The 26400-nt window shown below is 51.6% G+C and overlaps 1 long non-coding RNA gene across 2 annotated transcripts; it reads right to left on the reverse strand.

Annotated features, from left to right (window-relative positions):
* Positions 1-15579: 15579 nt before the first annotated feature.
* LOC125162661 (uncharacterized) lies at positions 15580-17248 on the reverse strand. 2 transcript variants are annotated; one of them, XR_007151125.1, is made up of 3 exons: positions 17117-17248; positions 16766-16824; positions 15580-15787 (listed from the first exon to the last, which is right to left on the reverse strand). It is a non-coding gene; the product is annotated as an uncharacterized LOC125162661 (long non-coding RNA). The 2 variants fall into 2 exon arrangements; XR_007151126.1 differs by lacking the exon at positions 15580-15787 and adding an exon at positions 16250-16406.
* Between the last annotated feature and the right edge of the window lie 9152 nt (positions 17249-26400).

Consider the following 26400-nt stretch of genomic DNA (forward strand, 5'->3'; position numbering starts at 1 on the left):
TCGTCACAAGGTGGCTTCCGGCTTGAGGGTCACTGTGTTCAGCAGTTCAAAGCCTCTTCTCCATGGCCCACGTTAAGAGCAGCATAAGTAATCCGTATTTCTATACTAGGTATTATGAGCCCCGCCTTGTGCTGTAACTAAGCTCAGACACCAGCAGGGAGCCACATGCGGCTCTTGAGCACCTGAGGTGTGGCTGGTCTGATCTGAATTTAGGTGGGCTGTAGTGTGAAATATCCACCATATTTCAAAACTCTGGTACCGGGGGCGCCTGGGGGGCTCAGTTGGCTAAGCCTCCGACGTCCGCGCAGGTCATGATCTCACGGGCATGCTGTCAGCACAGAGCCCGCTTCAGATCCTCTGTCTCCCTCTCTCTCTCTGCCCCTCCCTGCTCCTGCTCTCTCACTTTCTTTCAAAAATAAATAACATTAAAAAAAAACAAACCTACTCCCTCTCTCTCTGCCCCCCTCCTCCTTACACACACACTCTTTCTCTCAAAAATAGATAAACATTCAAAAAAAATTTTTTTAAACGGGGCGCCTGGGTGGCTCAGTCGGCTAAGCATCCGACTTCAGCTCAAGTCATGATCTCGTGGGTCGTGAGTTCGAGTCCCGCATCGGGTTCTGTGCTGACAGTTCAGAGCCTGGAGCCTGCTTCGGATTCTGTGTCTCCCTCTCTCTGCCCCTCCCCTGCTCTCTCGCTCTCTCTCTCTCTCTCACTCTCTCAAAAATAAATAAACATTAAAACATTTTTTAAAAAACCTTGTACCAAATATATATATATTTAATATTTTCTATTATATGTTGAAATGGTAATATTTTCAACTAAATAAATAATGTTGTTAAAATCGATGTCACCTGGTTTCTTTTCTGTTTTGAATGTGACTATCAGGAAAGTTAAAGGTACCTATGTGGTTTGCAGGGAGAGGTTTGCAGGGAGAGAAGGAAGCTCTCCGTCAACCAATTTCCATTGGACAGTGCTGTGCTAAGATTCGAGCATACGTACATTCTCTTTCTGGTGGTCAAAACAAGCCATCGTATAAGCAAAGAAACTGAAACTTGGTCAGGTTGAGGGCCAGCAGTGCCACCAAGGGGGCAGAGTTAAGTCCCCAGAGGGGTCCAGTTCGAAGGTTCATCTTTTTGCTCTGTACCAAGTTGCTGAGTATAGCATTAGCTATGATGCATTAGGCTGCAAGTCATGAGATCCCAAACTCAATGTGGCTTTCTAAAAAAAAAAAAAAGGGGGGCGCCTGGGTGGCGCAGTCGGTTGAGCGTCTGACTTCAGCCAGGTCACGATCTCGCGGTCCGTGAGTTCGAGCCCCGAGTCGGGCTCTGGGCTGATGGCTCGGAGCCTGGAGCCTGTTTCCGATTCTGTGTCTCCCTCTCTCTCTGCCCCTCCCCTGTTCATGCTCTGTCTCTCTCTGTCCCAAAAATAAATAAACGTTGAAAAAAAAATCAGCATTTATTGTCTTACACGAGCAATTCCCAGGTTGGCGAAGAGACTTCGCAATATCATCCAGACCCGGACTTTCTGTATTTTCCTCTGTCCCCGTCCTCAGGTCGGTTTGGTCCCAGGTTATCCCGCTGTGGGCGATCACAACTGCAGCTCAGCTCCCAGCAGCCTGTGTTCGCACAACAACCACCGAAAAGCCTGCTTTTCTTCCCGGGTGTCTTTCCACTGGGGAAGAAAGCTTTTCCCACAAACTCCTTATGACCTCATAAGTCAAGGTGCCGTCCACCTGCCGGGGGCATCAGCGGGCGGGTCTCACTAGGATCTTGTGTCCCACCCCAGATGTGCTCAGTCGGAGTCCACATCGACACGAGATGCCCAGAATTTCCTGGGCAAGTTCCAGTTCGGGCAGCGCTGCCCCCAGGAGGCTCCCTGTGAAACCTGGTTGGTCGTGGCCACATCATTGGCAGATGCCCGTATCAGCCATCGAGAAGAGGAATAGAGTTACCATAACTGATTTAGAACCATCCTCCTCCATGTCCTGGGCTGGGCTGGAGAGACGTCACCTTCCCTGAGCACAAAAGGGTGGACCCGGCTCCCCAGGAAGGAAGAGCTGTGTGTGGGCCAATGGGGATGGTGTGGGGTGATGATCGTGCACAGGCAATCGTGAGGCCAAGAATTCCTTGACGTGTGATGTGAAGACTAAATCAGGTAAAGAATATACAGTGAAAAAAAAAAAGAGAAAAAAATGGGGCGCCTGGGTGGCTCAGTCGGTTAAGCGTCCGACTTTGGCTCAGGTCATGATCTCGCGGTCCGTGAGTTCGAGCCCCGCGTCGGGCTCTGTGCTGACAGCTCAGAGCTTGGAGCCTGTTTCAGATTCTGTGTCTCCGTCTCTCTGACCCTCCCCCATTCATGCTTTGTCTCTCTCTGTCTCAAAAATAAATAAACGTTAAAAAAAAAATTAAAAAAAAAAAAGAATATACAGCGACTAACAGATTCATTCATTATTTTGCCCAACATTTTTTTTTTTTTGGTACCAGATACCCTTTGTGCCTGAGGTTACGTGGTGCTTGCGACACTATCCCTCCCTTTGTAGGCGGGGCTTATACTCTAATGGGGAAGGCAGGGAAGAAAGAGGTAACTAATCTAACAGGTAGCATAACTACAATTGTGAAAAGTGCATGGAAGAAACAAACAGTGCTGAATACAGAACTCGGGTGAAGATGTGCCCCCTCTGGGAGGGAGGCATTTAAACAGAGACCTAGAGAGTGCCAAGCAGCTTCCTGCGCCCTGAGATGGGGGACAGGGTGGGAGCGATCTCCACAGAGGTGGGGAACGTCGTGTGCAAAGGCCCCGGGGTACGAAGGATCCTGGCATGTTCAAGAAGTGAGTGGTAGTGGGCCTCGTTCAGGGTTGATGTTTGTTTGCTCTCACCTGTATCCCCAGAGCCTTGCACGGTGACTGGGACTTTGCGGGCGTTCAGCACAAGTTGGCTAAGCGGATGGATACAGGCATGCCCATTCCCATGGCTGATAAGTTGGTGCCAAGTGTTGATGAGGGGCCTTGGGTCCTCCCCGTGCGGGCTTCTCCGTGGGCTGTTTGAGTGCCCTCACGGCATGGCAGCCGGTGACCTCCCGAGCCAGCAATCCAAGAGGAGGGAGCCAGTGGAAACCACAGTGCCTTGTGTGACTTCGGCTCGGGAAGCCGCGTGCCAACGTTCCACCGTTGAGTGTGGCCCACACGCAAGGGGAGGGCGTCAGCCTCCCCTTCTGCAGGGAGAATGTCAAAGAATTTGACAGGTTTCCAAGATCAGCCGCTGGCCTGTCCCCCCCCCAGCCTAGTGATGGTCAACTGGTTAAGCAGAGCACACGGGTAAAGCACGTACTCTTTCTTGGGTGCAACCTCATGACGCTCAGTCTGTGACACGCCTCCGTGTCCCCAACCAGAGATACATATTGCGTCAACGGCGTCTTCTACCAAGCGCTTGTGAAGTGGGCTCCTGAGGTTGGACACCTTCTGGGCTATTCTCTTTTCGAGTGGGACCAGGGGAGAGCTGGGAGAGAAGGAAGCTCTTCATCAGCTAAGGGAGGTGTCCTTCCTCCCCTCCCCCACAGCGTTTCGGGCTAAGAGGCAGCTTTGCGGGGAAGGGGGCCTCTCTGTCCTCCTCCGTCTTTCGGAGGCGGCAGAACTGGACCTGGCATCTCGTCAAAAGAACCCACGTTTCCCAGGCTGCCCCCGGCTTTGCCCCCCTTCCCTGAGCCACAGGGAACCTTCACTGCTCGGTAGACCTTAAACATCAGGCACAGTGTCAAGCTGGGCTCCGTTCAGGCTCCTCGAGGCAGGAGCTGATGCAGCTTCTACGGAGGACAATTAGGCAATGGATTTCTTAATTAAAAAGACACACATCCTTGGGCCCAGCAATCCCAGCTCAAATAATTCATCCTACGCACACACCCCAACTTGTGAGACAGAACATGTGTGCAAGAAGAAAGTGTGCCTACTGGAAAGAATCTAATCGTGCACCATCCAGGGCTAGTTGCATGGGTAATGAAATACCCATCCAGAGGAATACTCTGTGGCTGTTAAAAAGAGAATGAGGGGGGCGCCTGGGGGGCTCGGTCGGTCAAGCGACCGACTTCGGCTCAGGTCACGATCTCGCGGTTCGTGGGTTCGAGCCCTGCGTCGGGCTCTGTGCTAACAGCTCAGAGCCTAGAGCCTGGAGCCTGCTTCCGATTCTGTGTCTCCCTCTCTCTCTGCCCCTCCCCCACTCATGCTCTGTCTCTCTCTCTCTCTCTCTCTCTCTCAAAAATAAACATTAAAGGGGCGCCTGGGTGGCGCAGTCGGTTAAGCGTCCGACTTCAGCCAGGTCACGATCTCACGGTCCGTGGGTTCGAGCCCCGCGTCGGGCTCTGGGCGGACAGCTCGGAGCCTGGAGCCTGCTTCGGATTCTGGGTCTCCGTCTCTCTCTGCCCCTCCCCTGCTCACGCTCTGTGTCTCTCTGTCTCTCAATAATAAATAAATGTTAAAAAAAAAAAAAGAGAGAGAGAGAGAGAGAATGAGGCTCTTTTTGCTTACAGAGATGGAGAATCTTCAAGAAACATTAAATGCAATAAGCAAGATGAAAACCTTGCCTCTCATTTGTTAGCATTCATATAAAAAAAAAAAGAAAACAGGAATATTCTACCTATGTGCACATTTATGCGTGCGGAGTGCCTGGACAAGACCTGGAATTACAGATTGAATCATAAGAAACTACCACTTATTGTTGGCCAAAAAAAAAAAAAAACCAAAAAAAAAAAAACCAAAAAACCCAGTAAATGTGGACCATTTCATACGGGCCAAGCCAATAATAACAGCGAGTGTCGCTGGGGAGGGCCATTGGGTGAGAACAGAGACGACGGAACACTCAGTGGAACTTTTTTGTGCCTTTGGAATTCTGTACCATATGCATGATTTAGCTATATTTAATTTTTGGCGCATTTAATTTTTCAAACAGATGGCCAGAGTGTATCATTGGAATAACTCTTTGTAAAGACTGGACAGTCCCATTCTTATCAAGCGGGCAGGAGCAGCGTTATCCTGCCATCCTATAAAGATAATTTTCTCTTGCCTATTTTTTTTTTAATTTTGTAACGTTTTTTATTTATTTTTGAGACAGAGAGAGACAAAGCATGAACGGGGGAGGGTCAGAGAGACGGAGACACAGAATCTGAAACGGGCTCCAAGCTCTGAGCTGCCAGCACAGAGCCCGACACGGGGCTCGAACTCATGGACCGTGAGATCATGACCTGAGCTGAAGTCGGACGCTTAACCGACGGAGCCACCCAGGCACCCCTCTCTTGCCTATTTTTATTCAAACAGGAAAAATAATTTATTGTTTCAAATTCGTTTATGTAATGTTTATTTATTTTAGGAGCGGAGGGGCCGAGAGACAAGGCGAGAGAGAATTCCAAGCAAGTTCCTTGCTTAGTGCAGAGCCCAAGGCAGGGTTTGATCCCATGACAGTGAGATCATGACTTGAGCTAAAATCGAGAGTCAGATGCTTAACCGACCGAGCCACCCAGGCCCCCCTCAAATTACTTTAATTAAGAGGGAGTAATCGAGCTGAGCACAGGGCAACCTGAAGGCTGAAGAAGGATGGTCAGTAAGCTGCTTAAATGGGGCGCCTGGGTCGCTCAGTCAGTTAAGCATCAGACTCTTGGTTTCGGCTCAGGTCACGTTCACGGTCTCATGGGTTCGTGGGTTCTAGCCTAATGTCAGGCTCAGCACTGGCAACGCAGAGCCTGCTTGGAGTTTTCTCCTTCTCTCCTGCCCCTCTCCCCCATCTCCCTTTCAAAATCAATAAATAAACTTGAAAACATATTTAAAAAGATACTCCAAAGGGCTGTTAAAGTGCACCTGACCTTGGCAGCCGTGCCGCGGTACAGCTGGAGCCCCAGACTCTCAGCAGGTGATTCTGGTGGGACTGGGAAGGAGGCAGGCTCGGGGAGCCAGCCTCCTTAGCACACCCAGTGCTCCCGGGGAGCACGGGCCTCTGGAGGCAGGAGGTGACGTATTGGACATCCGCACCTCTCTAGGGCTCAGAGCTCGCGTCTTCCTGGGGATGGCAGAGGACCCCTGAGTTTGCACCAGTCGGGCAGCCCCAGCTTGTAACGGGGTCCCCAAAACAGAACCCCGCTTTGAGTTTACGAAACAGCTAATCTTTTGGAAGCACAAACGCAAATTGGAAAATTCGAAATTGCCGCTTTGAGTAGTCATGCTTCTTTAGCTGAAAACAAACATGAATAGCCAAGTGTAAACAAAAGACCCAAGGGCCCTCCCGAACGAAACATGACATCGTCTCTTTTCTTCTAACGTGTTCAACACCCTTTCTTCAGAACCATCTTCCCCACGGCTTCCACGCATGTCAGCGAATGGGACACTCGGTGTGGGGGCAAATGACTACAACCCTCTTTTCTGGAGTGGATGTTGGTGGATGTTAGTGGATGTTAGTTTGTAGCAAATTTTGACACGCTGACGCCTGTCAGCCAGCAATGTTGCTCGAAAGAATCCGTCCCGTAGAAATACTAGAATGTGCAGGGCGCCTGGGTGGCTCGGTCGGTTCAGTCATGGCTCAGGTCACGATCTCGCGGTCCGTGGGTTCGAGCCCCGCGTTGGGCCCTGGGCTGACAGCTCGGAGCCTGGAGCTGCTTCGGCTTCTGCGTCTCCCCCTCTCTCTGCCCCTCCCTAGCTTGCACTCTGTCTCTCTCTCAAAAATAAGATAAAAAAGTTTTTTTAAAAAAAGAAAGAAAGAAATACTAGAATGTGCGGACACAGGTGTTGGCATGAACAAGGAGGTTCGCTCTGGCATCGATTCCCACCGGATCTAACTGGAGGCGACCCAACGTGTCTAGTCGCGGGAGGCTTGCTGGGGACGTTCTGACACCTCCATCCTCTGGAGTGCGATACAAAAGAGGGAGGTAGGAACGTGCGACCAGAGCGCAGGGCGCTGTGACAGTGCGACGGGAAAGAAGCAGCTGAGAACCGCGCACAGCCACGCTCATTAGCCCAGGGGTCCTCGTCTGGGCGATGTTGGCTTCCAGGAGACATGTGACAACATCTGCAGACATGTTTAGCTATCACAACTTGGGGGGGAGGGGAAGCTACCGGAACTAGAGGCCAGGAATACTGCTAACTACCCTCTAAGGCCCAAGTCAGCCCCCCGCACAGAGAAGTATCTGACCCCAAACGTCAGCCAGCCACACCCCTGGCATAGCCCTGGACACGGACTGCCTTCTCAGTCGGCGTTTGTCGAATGAATGAGTGACTGACTACTAGAAACTGAGCGCACACGACCCTCACCAAACGGTTAGCAGCGGGAGGAGAGGAATGAGGCAGAGGTTTCGGATGCTTTTAGGTCCTACTTTTGTATCATCTGCTTTTTTTTAAAGCCACGTTTATCATTGAAAAGAAAGGAAAGATGGGAGGGGGGGAAGAGGGAAGGAAGGAAGCGGGGCGGGGACCGAGGGACGGAGGGAGGAATAGCTTTGACAAAGTTATTTCTGTTGCTCTGCCCCCTTCTCCAGGCTCTGCGGTGGGCCGGGCGTGGGCGGGGCGCTGGCCTCCCTGGACTTTTGAGAGGATTAAACTTGTTCCTCCTCCGTGTCACGCCCCGTGGACGGCACAGGATGTAGAAAGGGCTCAGTAACCACCCTCACCTTCACCCATGCCGTTTTGCTTTCTGGCCGGAATGTTCTCCAGGCCCTGGGCTGGTCGCGCAGGGTCCAGGGCGGGCCTGGGACCTCATCGGTCCCCTCCGATGACTTTGGGAGTGGACTTTGTGCCGGCGTGTTCTGTGGGCCTGGGGAGCTCCGGGACCCCGGCGGACGAGCGGTGGCCCTCCGTGTGCTCGTCCCCCATCTGCCCTGGAGCCGGGCCAGGTGAGGGAAGCCGCAGGCCCCTATCTCTCCGGGTCTGCCTGGCCCATCTGCCCCTCGGGCCTGCACCGGGTTAATGGAGCATGAAGGCATTTGCGAGCGAGCGGAGGACCACGGGTCCCCCCCAACCCTGCCCCTTCCAGGCCCAGACATCAGGAGATCCGAACCCACGTTTTCCCTGCCTCCAAAGCAGATGCTGACCCGGGTCCGGGAACGCCAGTAGAAGCAAAGGCGTTTTTTTAACGGAGCTGCGTTGTCCTGGGAGACGGAAAACTTTCCAATCAATGCAAAAACGCAGACAGAGAACAGGGCTCCCCAAGACCCCCATTACCCACTCACCCCCTACATGTAAGCCCTATTTAGCAGCAAATCCTTAAGCCAGCGCTTGTAAAAAGCAGCTTGTTTGGGACTGACCTTCCCATTCATGTAACGTGATATTGCACGCTTGGCCGACCCCGGCAAGCAGCGAAACATATGTCGTCAGCTGGGCGCTGAGGCCCCTCTATTAAGATGGTTCTGGAAGCATATGTGGGAATGGGCCTGCCCTGGAGACCCGAGGGGAAAGGCAGGACACAGGCAATTAGAGGGAGCCCGCCCTGACCCCAGGGCTGGGCTGCAGGAGGAAATTCAGGGCCGCATCTCATGGGCATGGCAACAATTAAGGTCAACAAATAATCTCGAAAAAGGAAACTTTGGAAAATAGGAACCTGGTTAAATGACCTAGTAAACACTCGGTACTGCCCCCACCCCCACCCCCAGCCTGCCCTGCGCAGGGGTGGGGTGGGGGGAGGGGAGGGGGGGCTGCATCTGGGTTTCACGTGGACCTGCATTCTCCCCATCCTTTTTGGATAATGACTTCCCTTTGCAATTTCCTGGAGGAAGTTGTTGAAATGATCTTCCAGTAATAAAATAAGCAGGGTGATTCTTAATTTTCAGTCTGAAGTCTTTTTCCCCTTCCAGCCCAGTCTCCTCATTAACTCGGGTCAGCAGCCTCATGCAGAAACCTCTCTCTCTCTCTCTCTCTCTCTCTCTCTCTGTCTCTCTCTCTCTCGTGCCTGTGCCAAAGGGGGAGAGAGATTCAAGCTGAGAACGTTTGTCTTGGGTGGGGGGAGGGGGGGACATGAGCCGGCCAGCTCTGTGGACCCGCGTGGGCTCTGCTGGGGGCCGAGGGGGAGAAACTTCCATTTCCCAATTTGTGCTCTCCCAAAGGACGATCATGCTACCGCTTCCGAAGCACTTTCTAGAAATTCTCGACCTATGCTGTCCAACAGGGTGGCCACCAGCCACATGCGGCTGTTGAGCACTTGACGTGGGGCTTGTGTGACAGAGGGGCTGAATTTTCTTAATCCTATTTAATTTCACTTCGTTTAAATCTAAAAACCGACAATGTATTGGAAAACTTGAAGTATGCTTGGAACTGCTTAGGTGTGTGAGTCTGCCTTGTCAACAGAACACTTTTAAAAATCTAAATAGAGAGGGGCGCCTGGGTGGCTCAGTCGGTTGAGCGTCCGACTTCGGCTCAGGTCATGATCTCACAGCTCCTGAGTTCGAGCCCCTCGTCGGGCTCTGCTGACCGCTCAGAGCCTGGAGCCCACTTCCGATTCTGTGTCTCCCTCTCTCTTTGCCCCTAACCTACTCACATTCTGTCTCTGTCTCTCTCAAAAATAAATAAACATTAAAATAAACATTAAAATAAAATAAAATAAAAATCTAAATAGAGATTTAGTATTTGTATTGAAAATTTAGCGTCTGAATTGAGACATGCTCTCAGTGCAAAAATACACACCAGATTTTTAAAAAATTTTTTGAGTTTATTTATTTTTATTTTTGAGAGAGAGAGAGAGAGAGAGAGCAAGTAAAGGAGGGACAGAGAGAGAGAAAGAGAGAGAGAATCCCGAGCAGGCTCCACACAGTCAGCACAGAGCCTGATGTGGGGCTTGAACTCACCAACCATGAGATCATGACCTGAGCCAAAACCAAGGGTTGGACACTTCACCAACTGAGCCACGCAGGCCCCCAAACACATCCGATCTTAAGGGCCTCGTAAGAAAAAATGTAAAACCTCTAGTTATTTAATTTTATATTATTTAGATAACAACGTGAATATACTTAAGACAACTGCAAGATACACTCAAAAATAGTTCAGATGGTAAATTTAACGTTACAATTTTTTTACCACAATAAAAAACAATTAATGTCATCGGTTTCTTTTTACTTTTTACTAGAAAACGTTAAGATTACATCTGTGGTTCGAATTCTGTTTCTGTGCAGCCAAGATCTCCTCAAATCTGGGGACGGTCCCAGCAGGCAGGTCTGGGGACAACATCCCTCTCCCGAAGGACCCGCATCCCATGTAGGTGGGAGGAAGAGGTGAAATGGATCCCACGGACAGGCTTTCGCAAGATGCAGGGAAGTGTCTTGGGCCAGAACCTGGAGGTCTGGGTGGGATGATAACAGCCTCTGGGCTCCCAGACCTTTCTGCTTCCTTATCTGGGGGCAGGACATTTGGAGACAAGACAGCTTGCCTTTGGGCACTGGCACGGTGTATGCCCCTGCCTGGCAAGCGCCTACCGGTTAATAAAACTAGACTCTGCCGTAGAAGCTCTGTCCGTGTCTGGGGTTGTCTCCACCCCAAACCGCTCTCCCTGCCTCTTCCCCACTAAAGTCGCAACTTACAAAGCTCCAGCATGAAATGAGAAAATTCTTTCCTCCCTGGGTGTCTTTTGCAAAGCCCTCCACAGATCCCTGGAAGGGGCCTGATTTCCCCTTGCTCAGAATTTTCCAGGCCTCAGTGAAGGCTGAGCTGCAGGACCTAGAGAACCAGTTTTCATCCCGAGCTTTACAGTTTGAGAGAGCGGAATTTAAAGTTCGCCCTCACGTCCCTCCGTTTCCACGTCCGTGACCCTCCTCAGGCCTCTCGGTCTCTCTAAGGCTCAATGCTTAATCTGTAAAGTGGGGACAATAAGAAGGGCCACCTCCGTGGGGTGTGGAGGAAAAACATGAGTTGGTTTGAGCAAACCGTTCAAGGGGCGCCTGGGTGGCTCTGTTGGTTAAGTGTCTGACTTCAGCTCAGGTCACGATCTCACAGCTCATGAGTTCGAGCCCCACGTCGGGCTCTGTGCTGACGGCTCGGAGCCTGGAGCCTGCTTTGGATTCTGTGTCTCCCTCTCTCTCTGCTCCTCCCCTGCTCACACGCTGTCTCTCTCTCTCTCTCTCAAAAATAAAATAAAAGATTTTTATTTATTTAAAAAAAAAATTTTTTTTTTCAACGTTTATTTATTTTTTTTGGGACAGAGAGAGACAGAGCATGAACGAGGGAGGGGCAGAGAGAGAGGGAGACACAGAATCGGAAACAGGCTCCAGGCTCCGAGTCATCAGCCCAGAGCCCGACGCGGGGCTCGAACTCACTCACGGACCGCGAGATCGTGACCTGGCCGAAGTCGGACGTTCAACCGACTGCGCCACCCAGGCGCCCCATAAAAATAAAAGATTTTTAAAGAATTTAAAAAAACACACACATTCTGCACGTAGTCTGCCAGTGCAAATGCTGCCCCTGGACAGCAGCGAGAGGGCCTGAAGGCTGGTCTGCTGGCCACCTGGGGTGGGGTCAGTGCCGGCCGGGTCTCTGGGCCAGCACGGACAGGGACAGCAGTCGGCTGGGGGAATGGGTAGGAGAGCCGGTGACAGAGGTAGGCTCAGCCAGCCATCCTATCCTGACTGGCTCTCCTGCCCGCCCCCGGCCACGCAGAGAAAGCACCTTCGTAGCTGGACTGGGCCCCAGGCTGCCCTGGGACACATCCAGAGCTGGGCTGCTGGGGTTCTATGTGGCCCAGGGTGAAACCCGGCCCACAGTGACAGTAACACACTATGACAGCTGTCACAACTCTTCTTGGGTCATTGCGCCGTGAAGATGCCAAGCAGGGAGCATCCACTGGGGATGGGAACAGAAGCTGCCAAGGGCACACGGGCACGCTTGATTTCGATACCCATTCACGTCACTCCTCAAATGCCCACAGAGCTTATGTTCCGCACCAGGTGCCGGCCGGGCTTCGGGGACTGTCACGCGAACAGGCCGGATGGGCTCCCTGCCCTCAAGGGGTGGACGTTTCTCCTGCGGGACACAGCATGCAGACTTGACCAAGATCGTTTCGGGTGGTGACAAGTGTGCGGGGGGAAGCATGGAGGACAGGGTTGGGGGCAGGCCACGAGGCAGGCTAATTTCAACTAGGATGTTGTCCGAGGGCTCGAAACAGGGAGCTTTGCAGCTGGAGCCGAAGTTGGGGATCAGAAAGCAACCAAGTGAAAAGCCAGCCTCGTAGCCACGCCGGGAGAAGGAATAGAGTTCCAAGTGTTCCCCGGGGAGGGCGCCTTCCTGGCGGCAAGAGGGAGGCTACGGCGGATCTGGGTTGGGGTGTCTCAGCCCCAGAAAACATTCTGAGGAGCCCTAAGCCTCATCTAACAAACTATGACATGAACACAAGGAAGTCCGGCAGAGTTCTGAAATTTCCCGGGATGGCCACGTTGATACCCTTTGTTTTTAAAATCTCACTTATGATCTATCTCCTCCGGGGTTTGTGCTCAGTTTTTGGATGTCTCTGCTTGGCTGTGGCCTTCAGCCTGGGCAGCGGGGTGAGGAATCGGGGACAGGGGGCCGGTGCCCGCATTAGGGGCGGGGTGGAGAGGTACTAACCTGCACGGGCCCAGGGGTGCTGGGCGTGAGACATGTAGGCGCCAGTTGTTACCCCAGATAAGGCGAATCGGGGCCCAGGAGGGGCTCCCCTCCTGGCTAGACACGCGGTCCCCACTGGTGGGAGAGGGGCGGAGGGGTGGCCATGACTGACAATTGCGATGTAGGGCGGTGGCCCCCTGTGCCAACTTATTCACAACACCTGTCATCACGCACTGTCAGCAAAGCCCTCCGTTATGATTTAATTTATGCCTCGTGTGTCATAAGCCAGCACAGACTGTTTCTAAGCCATCACGCGGACTCTGTCGTTGATGAGACGCACGCCTTCTGACAGATGTCGGGCTTGACTGTCGGGAGGGCCCCTCCAAGGCTCCAGCCCTTCAGCCCCGACGTGGAGGCTGCCAGGGGGTAACTCCAGACCTGGAGAGCAGCCCGTAGAGCCAAGAAAGGAGGGAGGAAGAGCCTCGGAGGGGAGGGGCGGGAAGCCTCTCTCGGGTTTGGGGTGTTCCATGCCGCTGGCCGCTGCATAACGCGGGAAGCCAACGACAGACGCCCCAACAGCCCGGAAGCTTCCAGAACTGCCTTAATTCCTCAGCCACCTGAATATGAGTGTCTGCATTGTGCTTAGGGCCAGATTCTCACCGCGTCTCAACCTTGCGTGATGGCTGTAAATAATCCCTCGCTTACACGCAAAGAGACGTCAGCGCATAACTGATCTTTTGAGGAATGCCGGCCGAAGGAAGCGTGCGATTTACCTTTGACAGCCTGCGCTTGAATTTGAAATGTAAACTAAGAGACTGGTTCTACAATCCTAAAGGATGCTCGCTCCCCCTTGCTCTGGTTGAATTCGTTGCCTGTTTTCCGGGAACCAATTTCCCACTTTACAAAAGGGCGGGTCTTTGTTTTTGTTTTTAGTCTAATGTTGGAGTCAAAAGGGCACCAAGGAGCTGTCATCGGATGTTCCCAGAGCTGTAAGTAGGTAGGCCCGATTCCTTAGGACATCCTAGGAGTTCACAAAGGAAAAGAGGAGATCTGGAAAACAGTCAACTCACCCAATGCCTCAAACCACTGTATTCAGTGACTATGGCCTGCCCTAACAAATTACTGGGAATTTAGTGGCTTAAAACAAGACAAAGTTATTATGTTACAGTTCTGGAAGCCAGAGGTCCAAAGCACATCTGTCTCGTTGGGCTATATACAGTTAACCTGTCCACAGGGCTGTGTTCCTTCTGGAGACTCTGGAAAAGAACCCATGGCCTGGCTGCTTCTAGCTCCTAGAGGGCTCCCACATGCCTTGGATGGTGGTGTCGTCTCCCAGTTAAGCGTCCAGCTCTTGATTTCGGTTCAGGTCCTGATCTCCCGGTTCATGGGATGGAGCCCCCCCGTCGGGCTCTGCACTGACAGCTCGGAGCCTGTTTGGGGTTCTCTCTCCCTCTCTCTCTCTCTGTCTCTCTCTCTCTCTCTCTGCCCCTCCCCTGCTCATGCGTGTGTGAGCTCACTCTCTCTCAAAATAAATAAATAAACTTAAAAAGAGAAAAAAAAAGGAGTCAAAGTCCTGAGCTTAGGGACTGGCTTGGAAAACAGACCCCACCCGCCTTGTCATACCCCCCGCACCAATGGGTCTGCCTTTGTTTTCTCTGTCAGCAGAATGCCGATCGCAGGGCTCCTGTTTCCAATTATCGGGGGACAGTCCAACCACCAAGGCTCTGTCTGTATCAGTTTCAGACAGGCTATAATTTTTGAACGAGAGCATTTGCCATGAGTGTCATCAAGAAAAATCAACAAAAAGTTGCATCAAGCAGCAAAGTCGATTCTTTCATTTCAAAGTCGGTTCTTCAAAACGACACAGAATGCCGTTCCGTGTCCAGAGAGCGTTCTCCTTTGCAAAGCAGCCAGCTCTTGCTTTTCTACTGCCTGTCGTTCTTCCTTTTTGTCCCCACCCCCCCCCCCCCCGGCCTTTCTTCTTTTTGGTCAATCTGCAGTCATTCTTTGGAAATCAAAACTGCCCTTTGTTGGAACCCAGGCGGGTCGTAGGGAGTGATGGCGATCTCACCTCTGTACCCGCGTACCTCCCCGGCAGGACTGAGCCCAAGTCCAGCAGAACCAAGCCGGAAGCCGACTCTGGGCAAGGAGAGAGCTGTGGGGCTGGGACTAGCTGGCTGGAAGGCCACGTGCATGAGGTCATCGCTCCCCTCTTCCTTGTGTGGGGAGGAAACACCACTCCTTGGTTACTTTCAGCACGGAAAAAGCAAATGATCAGGTATTTTGTGGGCACCTTTTAAAGAGAACGTGATGGGGGCGCCTGGGTGGCTCAGTTGGTTGAGCACCCAACTGTTGATTTCAGCTCGATCATGATCCCAAAGTTGTGGGATCAAGCCCCACATCGGGCTCCACACTCAGTGTGGACCTGCTTGAGATTCTCTCTCCCTCTGCCCTTCTCCCCACTCTAGAAAGGACAGAGGGAAGGAAGGAAGCAAGGAAAGAAAGAAAGAAAGAAGGAAGGAAGGAAGGAAGGAAGGAAAGAAGGAAGGGAAGGAGGGAAGGAGGGAGGAAGGAAGGAAGTAGGGAGGGAGGGAGGGAGGGAAGGAAGGAAGGAGGAGGGAAGGAAGGAAGGAAGAAAGGAAGCAACGAAAGAAGGAAGGAAGCAAGGAAGGAAGGAAGAGGAGGGAGGGAGGAGGGAAGGTGGGTGATGACTTAAGAAGAAGAAAGTGCAGTATGAGAGGTTTTAGAGCCTGGATGTCGAGTCAGTGAGACCCAGTTCAACGCCCAACTCTGAGAGTCACTCCCTTGGAGGCCTTACTCTTCTCTTCTGTATGATGGGGACAACAATCGTCCCCACCTCCGGGGTCTTTGGGAACATGAAATCAGATGATGTGCCTGAACAACTTTGCCCATTGCTAGCACTCAACCATAATTTTTATTAATATGCTCACTAGGATTCTCTAGATTTAAACAGAAGCCCCCTTTTAATTAGCCTCTTTCTTTCTCAACAGCCCAATTTACTTAGATGCCAAGCACTCGTCTGTTAGATTTTTGCCCTTTATGCAGACAATTTCACAATCCACACTCCATGATTTAGAAAAATGATGATATCTCAGCCAAGCCGCAGAATCCAGGAGACTCATGGACTCCCGCGGAGTGGCTCGGGGCCTGGGGACAGAGATTTTTGTCCGTTCAGTTTCATTCACTGCATTTCTTCTAAGCGAGGATCGTTCTGACCATCTCTGCCTCCGCAGCCCTTTCGAATACAGATTAATCTAGAGGGCGCATCCCACGAGGAAAATCACCCACGGTCTGACCTAGAAATCCCACCCCCGAGAAGCCATCCTGCAGAAGTGCGACGAGGCTGTCCAGCCTGCAGCACTCGGGGCGGCTCGGGGTTCCCTGGAGCCGGGGAGCTGGGACCCCTGCCTCTGGAGGGAGAGGAAGCCGGGCTGGGTCCCCCAGAAGCGGAGCGCTAACGCGGGTGATTAACACCGCGGCCTCAGAACCAGAGGTGTGCAGGCTTCCACCCTGGCCCCACCCGTTATTATCTGGAAAAGATACTTTGTCTCTACCGAGAGGTCACGCACTGCGAAGTCCGAGGCTCCCGGAGGCCACCTCCCCGCCCCCAACAACAAGGAGACTCTGATTGGCCCAGCTTGGGTCAGGTGCCTGCCTCCGGACCAATCAGATGTGTCCAGTCAGGTGCTTGCCTCGCAACCCGGGCTGCGATGCACCTGCTTGGGCCCCTAGCGTGGGACGGGCTGGACCCACGGCTTCTGGGGTGCCCGATGCGCCTGGCTGTGCTGCCCGGGGTGGGGGTCGGGGGCGCCCTGAGCCTGGACCGGAACCTTCCAGAGTTCAGATGTCCTGTCCTAAAGAGGTTAGAGTGGGAGAGAGCCAAAGCATAAAAGACTCTTAAAAAATGAGAACAAACTGAGGGCTGATGGGGGGTGGGAGGGAGGGGAGGGTGGGTGATGGGTATTGAGGAGGGCACCTTCTGGGATGAGCACTGGGTGTTGTATGGAAACCAATTGGACAATAAACTTCATATATTGAAAAAAACATAAAAAATAAATAAAAACATTAAAAAAAATTAGAAACTTAAAAAAGGAAGTAACAGGATGTATACCACTTTCTAACCATACTAGGTGCTACTGGAAAAAAAAAAAAAAGTCCTGTCCTGTTAGTCCCAGGCACCGGCAAACTCTCTGAAATCCTATTTTCTTCACACCTGGATGTGAGGCCACTGGTGCCGCTGCCGGCCGTGCTCAGCCTGGGTCTTTGGCAGCCCTGGGAAGCAGATGCCGCATCAGAAACGCTTATCCCAAAAAGTAAACCTGAGGTTTGATGACCTGAAAGGACTCGCCCAGTGTCACAAGGCAATTTCAGAAATGCCCCGGGGGTCCAAGCTCTGGGAGGAGACACTCCAGTGCTAACTCCCACAGGGGCAGGGGTATGTTGGCTTTGTCCCCACCCTTCCTCCTCCCCCCTGCCCCGTTACACCCCCCTCCCCCCCCCCGCCCGTTACCCTCCCCCGAGTTTGGCTCAGTGCCCCACACAGATGTGTGTGTGCTCAGCGAACCTCTGATGAGTGAATTAATGTGTCTCAATATTTTCTAGGTAATCTGTGGGGGGGAAAAAAAAAGCTAAATTTTGACAGTTGCCCTTTGTGTCCTCCTCGCCTTTTCCTTTCCTGCTTTCTCCAGGTCACCTTAGCTCCACCAATGGCCTCCTGGCCCATCCAGTGTTTCTAGCAAAAAAAAAAAAAAAAGGGCGGCTCAGTTGGTTGAGCGTCTGACTTCACCCGGGTCACGATCTCACGGTCCATGAGTTCGAGCCCCACATCGGGCTCTGGGCTGATGGCTCAGAGCCTGGAGCCTGCTTCCGATTCTGTGTCTCCCTCTTTCCCTGCCCTTCCCCCATTCATGCTCTGTGTCTCTCTGTCTCAAAGATAAATAAACGTTAAAAAAAAAAATTAAAAAAAAAAAAGGATGGTCACTGAATCCTCACTGTCCCTCAGCAGTCACATCCCATCTATCAGCAACGCCTCCAAATGTTCTACTGGAGAAAGACGGTTCTCCAACCCGCCCCTCCCCCCACTCGCATTGCCACCATGCCTAGTTTCTGCTGTATCTCGACTCCTGCCCGTGTTACACTCCCCTCCAAACCGGTCTTTCCGCTTTCACTCTCGTCCTCTCTATTAGACACGATCAGGCGGGGCCGCCAGCAATAGAAATCTCCAAGTCATAGAGGCCTGAGAGCTCCACAGGCTCATTTCGGTCTTTCCAGAGGAAAGCAATCTGGGGCAGCGTGGTGGTCAGCGGGAGCCCACGTCTCTCCTGTCCAACTGGTCAGCCATCCTCTGCTCACGACTTGACACCTCTTGGCCCAATTGTTGCTCGAACTCCAGTCGTCGCCAGCAGGAAGAAAGAAGGGAAGTTAGGGGCGCGGCCCCTCTCTTTAAGGACAGTCCTTGGAAGGCATGCCACACTCCCATTTACATCACAATGGCCGGAACCCAGGATTGAGGCTCCAGAAATGTGGTCCTGATGGCTGGTGGCCATTGTGTGCCAAGCCAACTCCCAGTGCTTACTCCCTAACAAAAAGGGATCATGCCAGGGTGCCCAGGGGGGCTCCGTCGGCTAAGCCTCTGAGTCTTGGCTTCAGTTCAGGTCATGATCTCATGGTTCATGGGATCGAGCCCTGCAGATAGTGTAGAGCTTGCTTGGGATTCTCTGTCTCTGTCTCTGTCTCTCTCTGCCCCTGCCCCCACTTGTGCTCTCTCTCTCTCTCTCTCAAATGAATACTTTTAAAAAGGGGAGGGGCGTCTGGATGGCTCCGTCATTAAGCATCTGACTTTGGCTCATGTCAAGATCTCAAGACTTGAGAGTTCGAGTCTCACACTGGGTGAGCTCGAACCCTGCTTCGGGTGAATCCCGCTTCCCTCTCTCTCTCTCTCTCTCTTTCTGCCTCTGTCTCTCTCTTTCCCTCTACCCCTCCTGGGATTCGCTCTCTTTCTGCCCCTCGCTCACCTGCGCCCTCTCTCTCTCAAAAATAAAATAAACAAGGGGTGCCTGGGTGGCTCAGTCGGTTAATCGGCCAACTTCGGCTCAGGTCATGATCTTGCGGTCCGTGAGTTCGAGCCCTGCGTCGGGCTCTGTGGTGACAGCTCAGAGCCTGGAGTCTGTTTCAGATTCTGTGTCTCCCTCTCTCTGACCCTCCCCTGTTCATGTTCTGTCTCTCCCTGTCTCAAAAATAAATAAAAAACGTTAAAAAAAATAAAAAATAAATAAAATAAGAATAATGTGTATCGAAGAAATCTCTGCCACACAGTCCCACAGGCCAAGCTCCATCAACCATTCAACTGGTAAGATCACGTCACACACACCGAAAGCAGACTCCGAATTCCTTCGCGTGGCCAAAAAGAAACGTGGTGGCTTAGCTCCTCCCTCGCCAATCCCCGCTCCTCCCTGGAGTCCCCCAGGACTTCTTTCTGTGCCCCCAGTGGCCCAAGGCCATTAAAGCCCCAGGCATTCTCCACTTGCCTTTCTTTCTCCCTCGGGAACCCCTTCTTCCCAGGACCTGCGGCTGAGTCTTTCTCCCTTTCTCCTCCGCAGGTAGACATCAGGTCACGTACTGGCTTATATCCCGTCTCTTGTACCTACAGCAGCCAAACACCCTCCAGCCACCACCCCCTCCAGTCTTGTGGCATCCACCAGTCCCGTTACCTTTGTTACTACCTCCTCTCACCCTCTGAAATGACCTTATGCATCTGTCCCCCCCTCCCCTCCCTCCCTGCCCCCCAGGAAAGCACAGCAGGTGTCCTATCTGCATTGTTTGAGCCAATGCTTCTGGGCAGGTCCTGGAGGTAACATCTCCCACACTCCACTGCCTGGCAGAGAGAACGCTTCTCTCTCAGCCTACGGTAGCCAAGCGGTGACAACGGGACTGCCAATCAGCGTAGGCTGACACCAAGTCCCAGGACCCGTATCTGACCAGGGGTGGCCCTCCGTGCCTTGGACGCAGGCCACCGAGGGCCTCTAATGGGAGCCGGCCAATCAACGTGGTTTCCTGGTTTCTTCGATCCCTCCCTTTGGAGCTGAAGGAAAAGGAGAAGGTGGCTTTGCTCTGAGCACCGTGGTGCTGGAAGGAAGTAAAAACTAGGACCCCGTAGAGACATGTTCCTCGTGTATGGACAAGTCTGCCCACGATGGTGGGGGAGGAGGTGAAACAGATCAGAACATGCCGCCCCAAAACAGGCCACTTTGGCACATTGATTGCTTCGGGCTGCAGGCAATTGAGAAAGAGCAGATACAGGCAGCACCCCTGACTGCCTCCTTTCTATCCGAGAGCAAGGCCTAACTTCCCGTGAGAAAGATGCCCTCCCTGTACCAGGAAGAGGGGAACGTTCTCATCACCGGACACGAGGAATCAACACGGAGATGAATCTGTACAAACAAACCTACTACAGGAACCCTGTCATCTAGTAGCTTTCCCAGCATGTTGCCTAGTCACTTTCCCAACAATTTCCTGCCCCAAACCCCCTTTTCCCTTGCGTTCACACCTCTGCACAATTTATTATTCATTGTTAAAATGGTATGTAAGCTCTCAGCCCTCACTGCTTCTCGGGGGTTTTCGCTTCTTTCTATGAAGCCCCCGTGCCATGTAAAAATATGAATGTCAAGTAAAATGTGTATGTTTTATCTCCTCTGATTCTGTCCTTTGTCAGTTCAATTCACAGGCTCTAGTCACAGACACTACGAGGGCAGAAGAAAAGTGTCCCCTCCTTAACAGAGGCCAGTGCCCAGTGAGAAACAAATTGTCAGAGATGGAAAATGAGGAAGCTACAGAAAGGGTGCGTGCCTGATGACGTCACTGATACCCCTGGATGCAGCCTGGCCTGAAGCTGTCCCTGGCCTTCCCATTTCCTTGCGTCTGTAAAACTCCTTTAGCGAGTTTGCAACCAACAGAGTACCGAGTATCGTCTTTCCCCATTTTATCAAGGAGGATACAGAGTTTGAGAAGTTAAATCACTTTATTTATGGCCATAGTGCAACTAGCAAAACGGATTTAAACCCGGATCTTAAAGCCAACGAGATCCCCATGACATGAAACCCCTTGCCCTTCCCAGTGTCTTCTTCAGAGGCCAGGGAACCTAACTGTAGATCTGTAAGCAGTTACCTTTGGGGAGAAGAATTAGAAGCGACAATGTAGCTCTTTCCGCCCAGCGTTGCGGAGAAAGTGCCATCTAGAACTTTGCTTTGACCCTTAGCTAATCATTTCTCTAAGAGGAAAGCAGCGTTTCAAAGAGAAATGCAAAGTTTTCTCATTCGGAGGTCTTTTTTTTTTTTTTTTTTTTAATGTAACCTAAGCCAAGAGGACGACTTCAATTTCTAGACTAGTTATTAATAATGTTCATTTAAAACCAAGACAAGACTTCCCAAGCCAAACAAAATGGTAAGATTCTGTATTTTGATCATGTTTGCCTAATTGCTGTATTTAGGCGATTAATGGGCCAGCGGGCCGGTAGAGGAAGCTTGGTTACGACTTTGAAATCCTCCAAAATTGCTAAATCCACCTGAAATCTGATTTCACTCTTCTTAAAAAAAAAAAAAAAAAAAAAAAAAAAGCATTCCGAACATTAGCTGAGATTTTTAAAAATGCGCATAAATATTTGCAATCAGTATCACTTGGGCTCTCAAGATAAACAGTCATAAGACAATATTGTGACCGCATTTTCCCCTCCCGCTAAACAACTTCCTCCGAGAAGGAAAGGTTAGACTCATCAGAAGTAAATTAACTGCAGCTGCAGCCAACATTTTCTATTTTTAAGAGAAAGCAGTTTGCAGTGATTGTGCCGCGACCTCCCTGCGAGGGCTGCGGTGGGAATTTGGGGCGTCCAATCTGGATGAGGATGAGGTGTTGAAGGCAAACCCCTGTTTTGTAACACTGCTGTCTCTCGGGGCGCCTGGCTGGCTCCGCGGGCAGAGCACGCGACACTTGCTCTCCGGGTCGTGAGTTTGAACCCCCCCCCCTCCCCCCCGCCAAAAAAAAAAAAACCCAAAAAAAAAAAAACCACTGTTCTTTCTAGAACGCCTTGGAGAGGCCCGTGGTGGCTCCCACCACAGCAGAGGAGCGAGGGGTGTTAACGGGGCACGCAGCCAGCGTCTCTGTCTTCTGTGGGGCTCCAAGCTGGATGTTCATTCAAGTGTCCGCAGGTTTTAAAACGTCCTTTTTAAAAACAGCGCATTGTTCTCATTTCCGCAGCTAGGAGCTGGCAAAAGCCTTCCACGCTGCCGCCGAAAGAAATGTGGCTTCCAGATTTGTTAAGTCTCGGTGTGGTTAATTGCAGGTGCGCGGTCGATACGGCAAGAGAGGCGGTGGGGCTGTTGCCGGCCTGTCGTCCTTCCCGATGCGGGTTTTCCAACCCACTTTGTCCACCTCGTCGGTCACCAGCACCAGAACACGGAGCTCCCTGCCCCAACCCAATGACCCGGTTAGTGGCTGAATGCTATCAAGGGTTAAGGTGAAGGTGACGCGCTCACTCATTCATTGCATGCGTGCGCACGCATGTGTGTCTGCATGTGTGTACGTGTGCGTGTGCATGTGTGCATGTACACGTGTGTGCGCGTGCATGTGCATGCGTGCGTGCGGGTGCGTGCATGTGTGTGCATGTGCACACGTGCGCGTGCGTGTACATGTGCGCGTGCGCGCGTGCGTCCGTTGTGTGCGCGTGCGTGGTGTGCATGTGCGTACATGTGCGCGTGTGCGGGTGTGTGCGCGCGTGTGCACATGTGCGATAAATGATCAGAACAAAAATGGAGGGAAAAAGTTTAGGGAGTAGACAGGGCAGTCCGCTTAGTTTTGTGTTTGTCACTTAACACTGGATTATAAAAGCCCGTTTTCTTGCAACTTTCTTTCTTTTTCAGGGCCAAGAGGTCACAGTCCAGAGCTTCGGAGCTCAGGTTCCGGCACAGGATGGTGGATTCAAGTCCAACTCGCCACCCACGACCTCCAGACCCTGGATGACCCGCTTACCCCGAAGCACCTTCATTTTCTCACCTGCAAAATTAGGGCAATAACCAAATCCGTGTCGTGAGTTGTGGCAAATGCAAGTCACACGTGCAGAGAGAGCCTTCTCTGCAGCGTTTGGTCCAGAGAAAGGGGTCAGTCGGTAGCACCTGCGAGTATCCACGCCTGCAGTTCCAACGACGATCACACGACGTCCCGGCCGTTTCCGGGCTCTGCGCTGACGATGCTGCAGGGAACTTCCCCGTCAGGCCACCCTTCCGGACACTTGCGTTTCTCTGTAAGCTCCCCGCAGTGAGTATAAACACACGTTCTAGCAGAGTCCTCGTCGCGCTTTCGCTTTGCCCAGTGGCGGCCCCCGCGATGTAAGAGGATGCTCACTCCCTTGTGCCCTCCTTGGCACAAAACGTGGCCGGTATTTTAAAACTTTGCCCCTCTGAGGGGTGAAAGCCGACATCTTTGGGGTGTTTGATGACCATTTCACAGACATCCGGTGGGGCCAGACATCTTTTTATGTAGTGTTTTGACTCCTGGCGTTTTTCCGTTAGTGAATTACCTGCTCATGACTTTTAACTCCTCCCTCTTACTTAAGCATCTGTCTTCGATGAAAAAAGCTAGTGCATGCACGTAAAAGGAAAAATATCAGGCAATAGCTAACATTTTTAATGTTTATTTATTTTTGAGAGAGAAAGAGAGAGACAGAGACGGAGACAGAGAGACAGAGCGTGAGTGGGGGAGGGGCAGAGAGAAAGGGAGACACAGAGTCCGAAGCAGGCTCCAGGCTCCCAGCTGTCAGCACAGAGCCCGCCGCGGGGCTCGAACTCACAAACCTCGAGATCATGAGCTGAGCCGAACTCGGGCGCTTAACCAACTGAGCCCCCCAGGTGCCCCGAACAGCTAACATTTTTAAAGCATTGTTTACGTACCAGGCGTGAGGCTAAGCACATTCCATACATTCACCTTCTTCATCATCAGAGCATCCCTATAAGGTGAAGATAACTCCTACCCCCTATAAAGAAATGAAAGCACAGAGAGGCTTAGCCACTTGCCCAAGGTCACACAGCTAGGAAGTGGCCGAATGGAATGTGAAAGCAGGCAAGTCTGGCCCCTTCTTCATCGTTCTGTCCAACTGTCCCCACAAAGCCATCCCAGTGGCCCCTCAGCCTCTCTCCTCGGGGTTCTCATTATGAGCTGAGCCCACACTGCAGGGAAATCATAAAGGCAGAGAGGAACAGTGTTGTTTCCCCATCTTTGCTTTCTTTCTCCTTCTGGAGCATCTGGCTGGCTCAGCCTATAGAGCATACAGCTCTCGATCCCAGGCTCGTGAGTTCGAGCCCCACGTTGGGCAGTTGGGTGTAGAGTTCGCTTTAAAAAAAAAAAAATTCTTGAACTGAATCAAAATGAAAACACAGCACATCAGAATCTGTGGCCGCTCGAAAAATAGTGCTGAAAGGGAAATGTAAAACACCAGATGCATACATAAAAAGAGAGAGAGAGAAAAATTTCTTTCTCCTTCTGTCTAAATAAATGCCTCCTTCAGCAATTTAAGCAGCACAACACCCTGCTAGTGGATGTTGCTGCTTAAATGTGTGGGTTCCTCGTTGGGTGGCATTAGCCACGTCCCTCAGGACAAACGGCATCTCACAGATCCTCCTTGGTCGGGGATGTTGCTTTGTTTTGCCTTGTCTTGGGTTTGTTTTGTTTGTTTTTGTCCTGTTTTTAAACCGCAGCTCTGAACGTGAGGGTCCAGCTGAGAAGCTATGGTGTTTCTTTGCAGGGAAAGATGTGCTAGATGTTAAGGCAAATATTTGGTTTGTCAGTTGCAACTATTGAAGCTGGGCAGGAGGAGAGACTCGTCTTCCAAGAAGTGTGTGAGCAGTGAACACACATCCAGGAGCAACTCTGTGATTTCACTGTGCCTATACTGCCAGGCAATTTTCCTGCATTCTTTAGCTGATTCTTCCCCCAAATACCCTACGAAGTAGGTACAATTATCGTTCCCATGTGACAGAGCAGGAAACTGAGCCTCAGAGAAGTTCTGAGACTAGCCCAAGTTCTCCTGGCCTGGAGCTGGGTTTTGGACCCAGACCTCTGGAGGTTCTAAGCCAAAGGCCCGTTCTAACCGGTGCCCTAGAAGGAAGCACCAGGAGGCATTGCCGGAAAAATTTTCAAACTACTTCATGTTTTGTTTTCATCATAGTAACCAAATTTCTGTTTGAAAGGGCTCACGTGTACAGGGGCGCCTGGGTGGCTCCGTCGGTTAAGCGTCCGACTTCGGCTCAGGTCATGATCTCGCGGTTCATGAGTTCGAGCCCCACGTCGGGCTCTGTGCTGACAGCTTGGAGCCTGGATCCTGCTTCAGATTCTGTGTCTCCCTCTCTCTGCCCCCTCCCCCCACTTGTGCTCTCTCTCTCTCTCTCTCAAAAATAAATAAAAAACATTGGGAATGCAAGCTAGTGCAGCCACTCTAGAAAACAGTATGGAGGTTCCAAAAAAAACCAAAAAACTAAAAATAGAACCACCCTATGACCCAGCAATTGCACTACTAGGCATTTATCCAAGGGATACAAGTGTGCTGTTTCGAAGGGACACAGGCACCCCCATGTTTACAGCAGCACGATCAACAGTAGCCAAAGTATGGAAAGAGCCCAAATGGCCATCGATGGATGAACGGATAAAGAAGATGTGGTATATATATCCAATGGAGTATTACTTGGCCATCAAAAAGAATGAAATCTTGCCATTGGCAACTACGTGGATGGAACCGGAGGGTATTATGCTAAATGGAATTAGTGAGTCGGAGAAAGACACATATCACATGACTTCACTCATATGAGGACTTTCAGAGACAAAACAGAAGAGACTCATCAACATGGAGAACAAACTGAGGGTTACTGGAGGGGCTATGGGAGAGGGGGATGGGCTAAATGGGGAAGGGGCACTAAGGAATCTACTCCTGAAATCATTGTCACACTAGAGGCTAACTAACTTGGATGTCAATTTTGAAAAAAAAAAAAAAAAAAAACAGTACAAAATAAAAATAAATGAATAAAAGCCATTGACCTAAATAAATAAATAAAAACATTTAAAAAATTAAAAAAAGAAAGGGCTCGTGTACAGAACAGCAACTGCAGAAACGAAAAGCACCAAAGTAACAGCTGTCCGGTCCGTCAGGTGAGCGACTCAGGGTCGTCACCCACAAACCCGTGTGGGTAAGACAGTGTCCTTGGCCCGCCTTCCCGACCTCAGGGGCTGTGGGGTGGCTTGGAACACAGGCTTCAAACGCTGCTCCGAACCGACATCTTTACAGGAGAAATCCCAGAGCTGGAAGACGAAGCGAAGGCACCTGCCTTTTACAGAAGAGGAAGCTGGGGTCCAGCCTGGGAAGAAACCTGCCCAGCACCACGCCGATCAATGTATGAAATTACAGCGTGGAGGAAAGCCTTGGTTTGCCAGCAGAGGTGGGCAGCGGGCCGGCTCCCCAGAAGGCGCCCATGGTTTCATCCCTGGAGACCTGTGAGTGTGTCCCCTTGCAGGGCACGAGACACTTTGTGGATGGGATAAAGGATCTTGACGGAGATCAAGACGGGAGCTCATGCTGGGTCATGCGGGTGGCCACTGCATCATCCCAAAGGTCCTTCTAAGAGGGAGTCAGAAGGGTCAGAGCCACAGGGACGGGAAGACGCGACACCCCTGGCTTTGCAGACGCTGGAAGGGGCCACGAGCGGAGGAACTTGGCGGGAGGGGGCCTGTAGGAGCTGGAAAAGCCAAGAACGAGAATTTCCCGAGAACCCACAGAAGGAACATCGCTATGCCTCCACCTTGATTTCAGCCTGG

The sequence above is a fragment of the Prionailurus viverrinus genome, chromosome A3 (genome assembly GCF_022837055.1).
Source record: "Prionailurus viverrinus isolate Anna chromosome A3, UM_Priviv_1.0, whole genome shotgun sequence".
Taxonomy (NCBI): Eukaryota; Metazoa; Chordata; class Mammalia; order Carnivora; family Felidae; genus Prionailurus; species Prionailurus viverrinus.